Here is a 13,268-nt window from a genome sequence, read left to right on the forward strand (position 1 = left end):
ATTAAATCCCTTCCAGACATTGGAGGAGTGCGGGATAGTGTGTGGCTTCCTCATCAGGAAACACTTTTGCAAATCAAGAAACAAGAAAAACCTAAAGTCACAGTGTCTTTGAATGAAATGTTCACATTTCCAAATAGCCTTTTAATTTCTTTATTCCGGTCAAACGGTTCAGGCCACATCAGCAGCGAAACACACACTTTATGACGTCAACCTCTCTCTGACACTTGACTCACACTCTTCGTGGATCTGGTTTGACTATTAAAGCTGTGACAAACTGCAGTGTTCGGGTACGGAAGAGTTTTAGGGAAAAAATGAGAGGAGGAAGTTTATACTTTTGACTTGTGGGACTTCATGTATTTTAGTTTATTTTATTGATGTTAAGGATATGTAATTCATGTTAACTCTTCATCATTTAAATATGCTTTGGCAATATGTACAGTGTTACGTCATGCCAATAAAGCCATTTGAATTGAATTGAATAAAGTGAAAATGTCAAAATGTGGAGAATATAGTTGAAATGTCAAGAATAAGTTGAAGTTTGACCTTATTCTTGACATTTCAACTATATTCTTGCCATTTTTACAACACTATTAATGCCAGGTATAAGAAAAAATAGATAAGAGGAGGAATAGGTTTTTTGTTTTTTTTTGCATTTTTGAGAATAAAGTCGAAATGTCATTTTGAGAATAAATCCCAAAAATCTAAATTTAAAAATATTAAGAATAAACATTGAACTTTTGAGAGTAAATCAATCTACTAGCGTTAGCGCATTTACTGAATTCTCGACACTCGGATGAAGAAGTTGTAGAAACACTGTAGAGATGTTACAGAAACAGCGCTTGCTTATTTATTTATTTGTTCATTTTTATTCATTGTATTTAGTGGTTTTAGTGATCAGTGGAGCCTTGAGTATTTTTTATCATATTTGTCTATTGTTTGTGTTGTAAAATGTGTATACACGACGGATACCTTGTCTTTTTTTTACTGCAAACCAAATCTACTTATAGGTAGAAATAAAGGAACCTGAACCTTTACGTATTCTCAAAATGCTAAAAAAATCTTCCTCCTCTCATTTTTCCCTTTATGCCTGGTCTTAATACTCTTCTGTACAGCGCCACTGAGTTTAATAAAAAAAAGTTGCTTCCTGGGTTTTTCTAGCACATCAGCATTTTATTCATATGATCACCAGATCCACAGTATGATTTGATATTAAAGTCATGTATTTATAACATTTTAAACTAAAAATTCATGCAATGATGATACAGTAGCGACAAACACTTAAAGTTGTATAAATCTGCGTTGCTTCAGCCTTTAGCTGTCAAAAGAAAGACTCTTTTCAGGAGGAAGAAAGCTTTCTGATTTGAGCGTTGGATTCAGCCTTAATTGAAACCTTATGTGTGGCATGTGGAATTCTGGGACTTTGGCGCTCTCCCAAGAATCCACAGAATGTGAAGTTTTTTTTTCTGCCTCCCCCTCTCTCTCTCTCTCTCTCCTCTCTCTCCTCTCCCTCTCTTTTTTCCTATGTGCAGGGGTGTCTTACATCAGCCCACTGAGCCCCGGTGAAGGCAACTGACGGACTGAGAGTGAGCGAGCGAGAGAGAGAAGGACTCGGACTGTAACATCCAGCCGTCTCACTGGAATAATCTAAAACCATCTCTGAACAAATGGTCTGAAAGGAGAAGACATCTTAGAAGTAAGTCATTCTTTTCTTTGTACACTTTTTTCCACCATAACTCTTTCCTATTTTATATCACAAGTTCGGACTCTGACCACCTTCCTCAAAGCCTGTGATTATACCTCAAAGTTTCCTTCAAGTATTTCATGCTGGGAGCTTTAGCTGCAAGTTTGAACTCCATGTACCTTTTGTGTGCTGCTGTTTTCATGGCAGGCTAGAAGAGTGGACAGCAGAGTGGAGCGATGCCAGATTCAAACTCCTCTCTGCTCTACTGCAGATCCAGCTGTTTCAAACTGAAGACATTATACGCTGCGGTTGGATGTGATTAAAGGCTCATTCCTTCATTTAAACACATTTTCACTTCAAATAATAATCAGGGTTGAAGAAAACGAATATGAACGAAGGAAGCGTCTCCTTTCCCTCCAGCTGAAGCTTCTGTCTTTTAATTTATTCTATAGATGCATAAAATTCGGCGCCTTCCTTAGTAAGTTAAAAATAACACACATGTTAAGTGTAACTCTGTCTGGAGGTTTTAGTGTTTACTGCATCACACAGATGTCTCTCTATTGTGCAGAGCGGCACAAGCTCTTCTTTTTTACAGGCGACAGAAGAAGTGTCTCTAATGTAAAAATGACTGTTCTTTGAGTGCTTGCATCAAGCTCCCACACATTCTTTGTATGCTTTATTGTGGCGGGGTAGTCAGGAGCTTGTTTTGGAAAACTGACTCATTTATGGTTCGCTGTGGTCAACTGATGAAATGTTGAATGCTCAAGTTACAGCTTTAAAAAAGATTTCCGTCCCCGCAGTACATGTCCGGCTCTTGGTGTGTAATATGTTCCTCGGTGTTATGTAGGTGTTACGCAGGTGGTGTGTAGGTGTCCTCCTGTGGTATGTGGGCGATAGATGCTCCACACAGAGGCCTCTTTTCTACCACGTTGAAGTTATTTGGTAACTTGACACAGTGAAGAGTTGTGTGAAGAGTTAAGAATACGTATGAGCTCACAGCTCTGACATTTGAGCCGTCAGGAGATGTGGCGCTGATCAATGGAGTAATTGTTTAAAGGAGGTCAAGGTGATCCTGAGGTCAGGTGGCGGTGTGGGTATGTGAGTAACAGTAAGTGGGCTGGTTTTATAACTGGACACATGGCTGCTCTGCATTGTTTATGTTAATGTTGTTGTCGGCCTCAATGCCTTCGGACTGTAACGTGAATGTCAACTGACAAAAAAAATTTATCAATGGCAAATTTTCTATTTACTTGTATGTAATTTCGCGCACAAAAATCCGCCAAATTTTTTTGTTTTTCAGTTGCTCCAATATGATTATATACTCCTTTTCTCAATTTCACTTCATTGTAATAGTGGTTAGTGGTTAACACTGTCCCCTCACAGCAAGAGGGTCGCAGGTTCGAATCCGGCTTGTGGCTCTTCTGTGTGGAGTTTGCATGTTCTCCCCGTGTCGGTGTGGTTTCCTCCTGCAGTCCAAAGACATGCAGATTAGGTTAATTGTTGACACTAAATTGCCCGAAGGTGTGAATGTGATCGTGAATGGTTGTTTGTTTCTATGTGTCAGTTCTACGATAGTCTGGCTACCTGTCCAGGGTGTACCTGCAGGATGCTCCAGCTCCGCCGTGACCCTGAATGGGATAAGCGCTTATAGATAATGGACGTAATCGAATACAAATAGATTTGTGATTGTTGTTACAAAAAAATAGGGCTGCCCCCTCTTCTAATCGGTCGTCTTGGTCTTAGTCTACGAAGATTTCTTTAGTCGATTAATCGTTTTTTTATGCTTTTGTCATGCTGAATGACTTATTTCTTTTGTGTGATTCTTCGTGGAGAAACTCAGTTACACAGATCTGTCGATTATTTGACTAATTGATTAGTCGACAAAACTGTATGAGTGTTAATCGACTTAGAATTTTTTGGGTTGAGGTCGAGGGCAGCCCTACAATAAGTAGTCTTTAGATAGAATAGACTTTGTGTTCTGGTAACTTGTAATGGGATATTTGTGAATATTTAGTATATCTTTTAGACTGAATTGTTAATTGATTAATACAAAAATATATATACTGTATAATCATTAGTTGCTGGCTGGCTGGCAGGGTGTTTATTTTTGTTTGAGAAAGAATATATCTTAAGATGTGCAGACTACATGGTCATTTAAGGCAAAATCATAGTTTTTTTTATGCACTTGTCAGTTTTGAAATGTTGGGGTTTTTTGCTTCCATAACATGTCTTCTTTCAGACTGGTGGAAAGAGTAAAACCACAATACACATTTAGGTGTTTATTTTACTACTTTGTCTGTTTGTGTCTGTATATTTCTCCTAAATTCACCAAAAGTTAGTATTAGATAATGCCTCATTTGCATATTTAATCCTAAAATTTCAGAAAACTTGTAACACAATTTTTTTTTTTCGTAATGTAAGTAATCAACTGGGGAAGTTTCATGGTGATATCTATTTATTTTGTTTTTTACCCTATTCACTTGTAGTGTCTTCAAAATGTATTGAATTTTACAATCCATATATTTAAAGGCTGTTTTTTTCTCTCATATCCTGTCAGAAATCTCCACTTCAGTAGCACTTACATACAACAAACTTTCCAGTTTCATTCCTATCTATATTCTGAAGGTTTTTACAGAGCGGTTTGTTCATATGTCATTCATAGCCTGATTTATACAACATTTTATTCCTAAAAACATGTTTTTATTTTCATTTATTTCATTCATTTTGTATGGCTGTTGACATTATTTTCTGATTTATAGAGTGATAAAAAGAGATATAAAGAATTTTGAACCTGGCTTTACCCAATGTTCAGATTTCTGTTATGGAAATGTATGAAAATGAGCACATATTTAACAAGATAATGCATCATTTGCATATTAACAACACAATTCAGAAAACTCGTAATACAAAAAATAACTGTCTTAATGTAAATAATCAACTGGGGAAGTTTCATGGTGACATCTATTCGTTAATTATTTTACCCTATTTGACTGTGCTATATGCACTTCTAGGTGGATGCAGAGTTTTGTCAACCTTATTGTTTGGACAAGTCATGAAATGTACTGTAGATGACATGATGTCATATCAGCATATATCTACAATATTGTGTAAGAGGTCCATATATAGCCATCTAAAACATCAATAGTAAATATTTTATCACAGAAATGTTCAATATTCATGTTCATATACAGTACTATGATATAAATCCACAGTTGGTTAAGCAGAATGCAGCAAATGGCCGTGATCTATATTCTGATTTTAATGAGGAGTGTATCTCACTTTGTTGCTCTTCTTTTACTATCACTTCTCCTCCTCTCTTCACCCGAGTGGCCAAAGACTTTGTCTCTGTGCAGCGTTGAATCCTGGGGAATAAAGAAGTAATGACACAAAGCAAGCTGAGGACAACAAAAAGGGAAATTACAAAACTTGACCGCAAATTAAGTTCTGGAACGCACTCGACACCACAGATCGACGATTTAGGGTCAACATAAGAAGAAGTATTCGGGCGTGGATTTTTCCTTTTAGGGCCTTTTTTGTTGTGTGTTCTCTTGGCTGGACGCGTAAACAGGAAACCATCTTTATCAGGGTCAATAAGCTCTTTGTCAAAGCAGACTTATTGCTTATGACAGGGGAATATATGAAATGCCTGTGGTGGATGTCAGAGGGGAAAGGATAATGTACTCACATTCAGTGTTTTTCATTTGTCCAGACAGTTGGAAAACAGAGAGGGAGACAACGTTCAAGGGGGATTTGATCCCTCGCCATCACTCCATTATCTGGCTGTAATGTGATATTTAATGCACACACACATACAGTACTATATAGGCTATAACACACACTCAGATAGACAGATAGAATGAGAGAGGGAGTATAGAGGAACCACATTAGGAGTGTGTTATCACTGCATCTTTCTGACATGTCATTTCGATTAGCAACCCTTCCCTTCAGAGTTTGGCGGCCGACTGACATCCTCACATACAGACCTTAATCACGCACCACAGCAAAGGCTGTAATTTCAACCCCACATTCAAAACACAGCGCTGAAGGCACCCGGTGCTTACTTAGCTCAGCTGTAACTCGACGCAGACGTCGTTTGATTGGAAGTGTTTTCAAAATCAATGCCTCTGGCTGGAGAAAACCAGCTGTGCACTCGCTACAGCTGAGGTGCATGCTGTAATTTGGTATAAATAGCGGCATTTCATCCTTTAAATACTGCGCTTTTGACTTTGTATCCCACACATGCTCGAACTTCGACCCTGCCCAAACCAGCACCCCACTCATCACCTACCATTTGAGGGGGATTAGGTTACTCGTAGCCTCAAGCTGGCTGCATTTGTGCCTCTTATTTCTGAGCTTGTTTGTCTCTGACTTTGACGTCTGCGTCCAAAACCAGAGGTGAGATGGCGATTTAGCTCTATTCACAGGAAATGTGACAACAATTACATTTCTTATGTGATATTTTTTCCATTGTGGAATAACTAATGAAGTGAAGGGAGACACTACAGATGATGGTTAAAAATGTAACAACTAGATATCACCATGAAACTTCTCCAGTTGATTATTTACATTAAGACAAATCTTTTTTGTATTACAAGTTTTCTGAAATGTTATCTTTAAATATACAAATTATGCATTATCTTATTAAATATGTGCTATTTTTCATACATTTCCAGAACAGTAATCTGAACATTGGATAAAGCCAGGTTCAACATTCTTGTTTCATTTTGTTGACATATTAGAGTCAAAGGTTTATACAGAGGGGAATTTTGGATATCTCTTTTTATCACCATCGCCATTTGTTATCATGTTTTTAGGAATAAAATGTTATATAAATCAGGCTATGAATGATATATGAACAAACCGCTCAGTAAAAACCTTCAGAATATAGATAGGAATGAAACTGGAAAGTTTGGTGGATGTAAGTGCTACTGAAGTGGAGATTTCTGCCTCAGAGTCTGAGAAAAAACACATTTTGTTGCATACGTTTTGCAAGACACTACATGGTGATATCACCATGAAACTTCCCCAGTTGATTACTTACATTACGACAATTATTTATTGTATTACAAGTTTTCTGAAATTGTATGTTTAAATATGAAAATGAATTATCTAATGCTAACTTTTGGTGAATTTAGGACAAATCTACAGATGCAAATAGACAAAGTAATAAAATAATGTTTTCTTTCCACTGGTCTGAAAGAAGACATGTTGTGGAAGCAAAATAGCCCAAAATATCAAGGACATGAAAAGACAATGTTTTGCCGGTAGTGTCTCACATTTCATGTTCATTTTTAGGTTCATACTACGTATTTGGGGTTTCTACTAGAACATGTTTACATGTTCTTTTTCTCATACTGTCACTGTAAAAAAAAAGGATTCACCTGTGTATCGCAATTTTATTTTATTTTTTTACGATTTTGATCTAGATTTTTTAATGCCAGAATCGATTAATTTGCTTCATTTGAGTCTATGAAGAAGTAGAAGGAAGTTACCGCTTTTGGTGTTGTAGTCTGAGTAACGTGACGTCATATCCCTTCTGTAGACCATGAGCCATGAGACCTCGACTTGGCGAAGTTCGTGGAAGTATAAGCGTGTGACTACGTTTCAAAATAAGGTGTTAACAAAAGGGAACTGTATATACAAAATACATATATGGAAATAGGATTGATCGGATTATATTCACCAGAAGTATAAAACATTGCATGTCCCTTATAAATTAAAAAAGGAAATACCACTAATTTGTGAGGGAAATGTCTTTATTCTTTTATTCTTACTCTTACTCTTCTTACTGTATCAGTTTAGATATTTTCCAAAGTAAAAGACCCTAGAAGTGCGTGATTCAACTTTTTCAATGATCTAGTGTTAAAAAAGTTAACAAAAACTGCAATAAATCGTAATACCGAATCCCAATTCTTGTAGAATCGCAATACAAATCAAATCGGCACCCAAGTATCGTGATAGTATTGAATCGGGAGATAGGTGAATCGTCTCAGCGCTACTGAATATACCTGTATTCACCCTCTGTGTCTGAAACGCTCCGTTTTAGTTCCTGTCTCTTTAAGCCCCCCCTCTGAAAAAGCCCAGTCTGCTCTGATTGGTTTGCGAGAAAAATATGGTGCACCTTTGCAAAGATAGTTCTCAAGCTGTGGGCGGTGTCTTCTAATGACATGTGACATAGGAAGGGGAGCCAAATCTAAATGTTGAATCACATGTTTTCTGATCTAGACAGCCCACAAAAGATTCCCAAATATATATGCACAGAAAAGTGAGTTTTTCATGATATGTCCCATTTAAGATGAGGTTGCTGCTTTGATCCAGACTACCGCTCGAATCACAAAAACCAAGTAATTGTAGAGGAGCTGGAAGATGGATGCACATTAACACACAGTAGTCAGTGCCTCTGTGTTTGCACATGTGGCCTCAGTCATTCCCCATTCTCTCTCTCTCCTGTTTACAAGTGGCAGTCTCTTTTTGTTTGTCTGTTTGTCTCTCCATCTCGCCGTCTCTCAGTTTCCCCGTCGTCGTCTTTCCAAATTACAGGCTGTCAGGGAAGATCTGAAGTAATATTTCAATATCAAAAGGACCTCATGACGTGCTGCAGGCTGCCAATGTGTGTACATGCTGCCTGGGCAGGGAAAGAGTTGTCGGTGCTGACGTATCAGGCTGTATATTATGGACAACATCGGCCTTTTTTTAAGATTATCTCTTTGCATTTTTGCCTTTATTTCACGATGTAGGGACAGAGACTGGAAATGGGGGAGAGAGAGAGAGAGGTATGACATGCAACAAAGGAAACGAATCAAACCCGGGACGTTGCGGTAACGTGGCGTGCGCAGTAACAACTCGGCTTAGAAGGCGGTCCAACATCTGCCTTTTTATAGAATTGTTATGTTTATCTGCTCTGTTGTTGCTTTTTTATTTGAATGTCTATGGAGTGGATTTATGTGTCATCAGTAGTGGAAAGTGACTAAGTATATTACTGTATTTAAGTACATATTTGAGATACTTTCACTACATTTCAGAGGGAACTATTGTACTTTTTACTCCACTACTCCAAATGTATCTGACAGCTGTTACTAGTTACTTTCAGATGAAGATTCAATACAATACATTTTTAAATATTAAATCAGTGATTTCCATCCTTTTTGGGTCGTGACTTGCAATAAAAGAAAAAAAAACAGTGGCTCGGGCCCATCGTCACATTTCAGATGAGAGATTTCGGAGATCGTCTATAAAGCCAAAGTTATATTTTCTGCGTCCGCTGAGGACGCTAGGGTCCATGTGACATCAATTTCATCACCAGAATACGCGTAGGCTCTGTGCGGACGTCCACTCACCGCCAATTTGTTGTGTTCGGTTCTGTCCGTACGGTCACTACGATACAAGTGGTAGCTCAACGATCTACTGCGCCAGTGTGGAATGCGTCCTCCAAGTGGACAGTATAAACAGAACTACTACGCGTCCGTGTATGCGTCTGTTCGGGAGTATAATCGAGGCTAAGTTGTTTGCAGTTCCACTAAAAAGGCATTTCCCCTCGAAACTTCTCTGATAGTTACAGACCCCCTTAGACCCCTAGGAGAAAGATTTTATTAACTCGTTCCCTCAAGTTAGTAAGTTGTTCCCTCAAGTTAGTATGTCGTTCCCTCAAGTTAGTAAGTCGTTCCCTCAAGTTAGTATGTCGTTCCTTCAAGTTAGTATGTCGTTCCCTCAAGTTAGTAAGTCATTCCCTCAAGTTAGTATGTCGTTCCCTCAAGTTAGTATGTCGTTCCCTCAAGTTAGTATGTCGTTCCTTCAAGTTAGTATGTCGTTCCCTCAAGTTAGTAAGTCGTTCCCTCAAGTTAGTATGTCGTTCCCTCAAGTTAGTAAGTCGTTCCCTCAAGTTAGTATGTCGTTCCTTCAAGTTAGTATGTCGTTCCCTCAAGTTAGTAAGTCGTTCCCTCAAGTTTGTATGTCGTTCCTTCAAGTTAGTATGTCGTTCCCTCAAGTTAGTAAGTCATTCCCTCAAGTTAGTATGTCGTTCCTTCAAGTTAGTATGTCGTTCCCTCAAGTTAGTATGTCGTTCCTTCAAGTTAGTATGTCGTTCCTTCAAGTTAGTAAGTCGTTCCCTCAAGTTAGTATGTCGTTCCCTCAAGTTAGTAACTCGTTCCCTCAAGTTAGTAAGTCGTTCCCTCAAATTAGTAAGTCGTTCCCTCAACTTAGTAAGTCGTTCCGTAGGTTTTATGAGTTAAAAACTTGAGGGAACGAGTTACTAAAATGTTCTCCTAGGGGTCTATAGTGGGGCTCCGTAGATAGCTTAATTTCAATGACTGTTCAAATTATACAATATTCACAAAAAAGAAAAAAATCTGAACGCAAATTTAATTTCATCTCATGAACCTTCAGATTTATATTTTGACCCTTTCGAGGGTGCCTGACCCTTAGTTTGGGAACCACTGGACTAAAATACGTTACAGTATATAAAGTAGTTCAAACTAGCTTCACCTCAACCAGCTACAACAGTACTTTTGTACTCCAGAACAGAGCAGAACACAATATGATATTGTCCTCATCAAAGGTAAAGCTCCTTCACTTGGTTTGAAAAGTGGTGAATGCATATTGCTGGTTGTTATATGTGTAGTTTAAGAATACAGGTGAAATTTTCTCTGTTGAAATTAAAGAAAGCACTTCTCGTCTTAGCTGAATGAACAAATGCTCTTAATTTAAGCAGCGTGCGGAGGGATGGACCTCTACTTTAAGGGGGGAAATGGAAAAAAAAAAGAGCTTCTTGGCGTTGACTGGTGTTTTTCCTATCTGACAGTGTAGCTGTAAAGTTCAGGGCCTGGATATTCAATCAAAATGGATTTCCAGTCAAAGATTTTAGGCTACTCTCCTTACATAATAAACACAAAACCTAGTCATTGCACGACGAACAGTTACGAGTCTTTGTCGAAATACTTTGGTAGATTTCGCTGGTAGATAAAAAATACAGCCTCTCCTGCAGTTTTCTTTCTCCCTTGTGGCCGCTGAGCATCAGCTGGTAGCCTTTACGAGCACCTGCACTGATGGGAACAGTTCACGTCCTCGAGCAATTATAGGTCAGCGAGGAGCTATACAGCAGGTGTGACTGTCGAACCTCAACAAAAGCACAAACCTCCATTACAAGAAGCACTGCAGCCAAACCTGTGAAACAGAAGTTTCGTGTTACTGTTAAACTATTGCTTACGCAGCAAAGTCTTGTTTTTATTCACTCTATCATGGAACAAAACTCAAAATCTGCCTTGTATATCATTACATGTGCATACGTGGTGTAAGCTATCCTACAATTAAGCGCGTAGACGGGAACACTTCTCAGCAGGTGTCACATCTTAACCCCAGACAATAGAGGGTTGTTTTCTGTGCAGTTTTCTCCTCCAGTCAAGACAATTTAATTACATATAGTGTGTGTGTGTGTGTGTGTGTGTGTGTGTGTGTGTGTGTGTGTGTGTGTGTGTGTGTGTGTGTGTGTGTGTAGACCTGCATGCATGTGCGTGCGCCTCATTCTCAGATTTTACTGCTGTGTGTTTACATGGCTCCACCTGGGTCTGATTGGGAAATGTGATTCAGATTTCATGCATTCCCATAAAAATAAAATATCTGTGTTACAGCCTTCAGGGAAGAAACAAGAGGATATAATAGAAAGCACATGTGGATGGTTACAGTGCGCAGCGTACGAGCAATCAGGCCCAGTTTATAGCTATGAAGCCTACAAGTATGGGCATGATGCCTGGGTTTAGGAAGTAGATCTGAACTGAGTCAGACTTGTTGTTGATATTATTTAACTTTGTGCAAATAAGAGCCTGCCTTGTCTTCAGCAGCTCACATACCCAGAATGTTTGCCATCATTTATTGGTTATTTAACGTCATTTATGGGTCCCAAACTTCCCCATCTGCAACTGAACCGGGGATGTTGTGGTTATACGGTATGGGTCTTTTACCACCAGGCCCCCGGACGCCCCACTCAATACATTTATGGCACCAGATAGAAGCTAAAAGCTAGCATTCATCTGTGATTTCTGTTAAAGGTCCCATATCATGCTCATTTTTGGGTTCATACTTGTATTTTCGGTTTCTACTAGAACATGTTTACCTGCTTTAATGTTCAAAAAGCACATTATTTTTCTCATACTGTCTGTCTGAATACACCTGTATTCACCCTCTGTCTGAAACGCTCCGTTTTAGCGCCTGTCTCTTTAAGCCCCCCCTGTCGCCGTCTTCACAACGTTGTTGCAGCCGAGGACTCACTGGGGTGTTTGACCCGGCCACCATGTTTGAGATCAGTTGAGGAAATACCAAGCACCGCCCACAAGCCGGAGCAAACTTTTTCATTTCATCAGCGCCGCCTACTTTGACCGTTTGATCAAAGTTTGCAAGTGATTGACAGCAGATTTTTAAAGCCTGAAAACAGAGCCATGAGGAGGTGCAGAAGTCTAGTTATCTCTCAGAACACTTGAACTACAACATGCTTTAGATTCAGAGATTATGGAATTTTTGCCCAATGATGCCAAAGACTTTCTGCCTACCCCCACTTTAAGTATAGCTAACTTGTCAAATTAGAAAACATAAATTGGCTTTCAAACTGGAGAATCTCTTAACAATAAATGCAATGTAACAAGAAAAATACTCTGCACAGATTATAATTAAATTAAATTTACATTTAACAAGTATAAGAATTGTGGGTAGATGAAAAAGCAAGAATCCAACATCCAACATTTTAATATAATTTGTTTAACACAAGATGTTTAACTTGCAAATTAACTTGTCACATTGTTGTTTGAATTATGGTGAAAGTATTGTAATTACATTTCCCATTTGAAGTCATACAGTTTAACAGAAATGATGACCTGTGTTTGAGCCTTGTGATTATGAGTAAGGAGATGTAATCTTCTGTGAGCCCCACATCCTCTCAGACAGTGTTTGGTGGCTGGATGGTGAAGCGTTTAGTTGTTCTTGACCCTCTTAGCCTCAGGTGGTTACTCATACTTCTGCAGAAGCTCATGTAAAAAGCCCCAAGTGTTGACGCCGCTCTGTGTGTTTGTGTGTGCTTGTGATAGAGACCGAGACATAGGCAGGGAACAGAGCCAGGTAAACCTGCGTGTTGACTTTACAGGTTTTCCCAGGGTGCAGGACCTGGTGGTACACCAACGTCACTCTGTGTGCTGGGCTCGACCCTCCAATGGAAATCGGATTTATTTATACAAACAAGAGAGCCTGGGAAAGCAAAATAAAACTGCCGGAGGACATGTCAGTGAGCTCTTACTGAATGCATTACTGAGAGCGTTTCTGGGGGTTGCAAGATGAGGAGGAGGTGGATGTCTGCAGCCCAGTCGCCAGGAAAAATGTTTGGCATTGTACGATTCCTCCAAACCACTGATATGTTGAATGTCGACATTTTTTGCATTCGGTCAGAGCAAGTGACCGAGTACAGCGAGCTACCATTATTGAAAGTTGCGTCGTATAATAAAGAGTATAGACCTTTTTATAGTTTGCAAACGATGATGATTTACGCAATTGTGTGCATGCAGCGCAACAGATTGTCAAGCTATGCAAGGGCATTTACCACCAAAAATAC

At 39.0% G+C, this 13,268-nt stretch overlaps 1 protein-coding gene across 3 annotated transcripts in view; it reads left to right on the top strand.

The window, feature by feature from the left end:
• The window catches only part of ddr2a (discoidin domain receptor tyrosine kinase 2a), a 54,910-nt gene that overhangs the window by 1,616 nt on the left and 40,026 nt on the right, over positions 1-13,268 (top strand). For 2 of the 3 annotated variants that reach the window (XM_074635873.1, XM_074635875.1), the window contains exon 2: positions 1,530-1,693. The gene's annotated coding sequence lies outside the window, so the exon portion shown is untranslated. Of the gene's footprint in view, positions 1-1,529; positions 1,694-2,500; positions 2,776-13,268 lie in introns of those variants that run through there. The other variant, XM_074635874.1, reaches the window with a different exon arrangement.

This window comes from Sebastes fasciatus, chromosome 5 (assembly GCF_043250625.1).
Source record: "Sebastes fasciatus isolate fSebFas1 chromosome 5, fSebFas1.pri, whole genome shotgun sequence".
In the NCBI taxonomy this organism is placed as follows: domain Eukaryota; kingdom Metazoa; phylum Chordata; class Actinopteri; order Perciformes; family Sebastidae; genus Sebastes; species Sebastes fasciatus.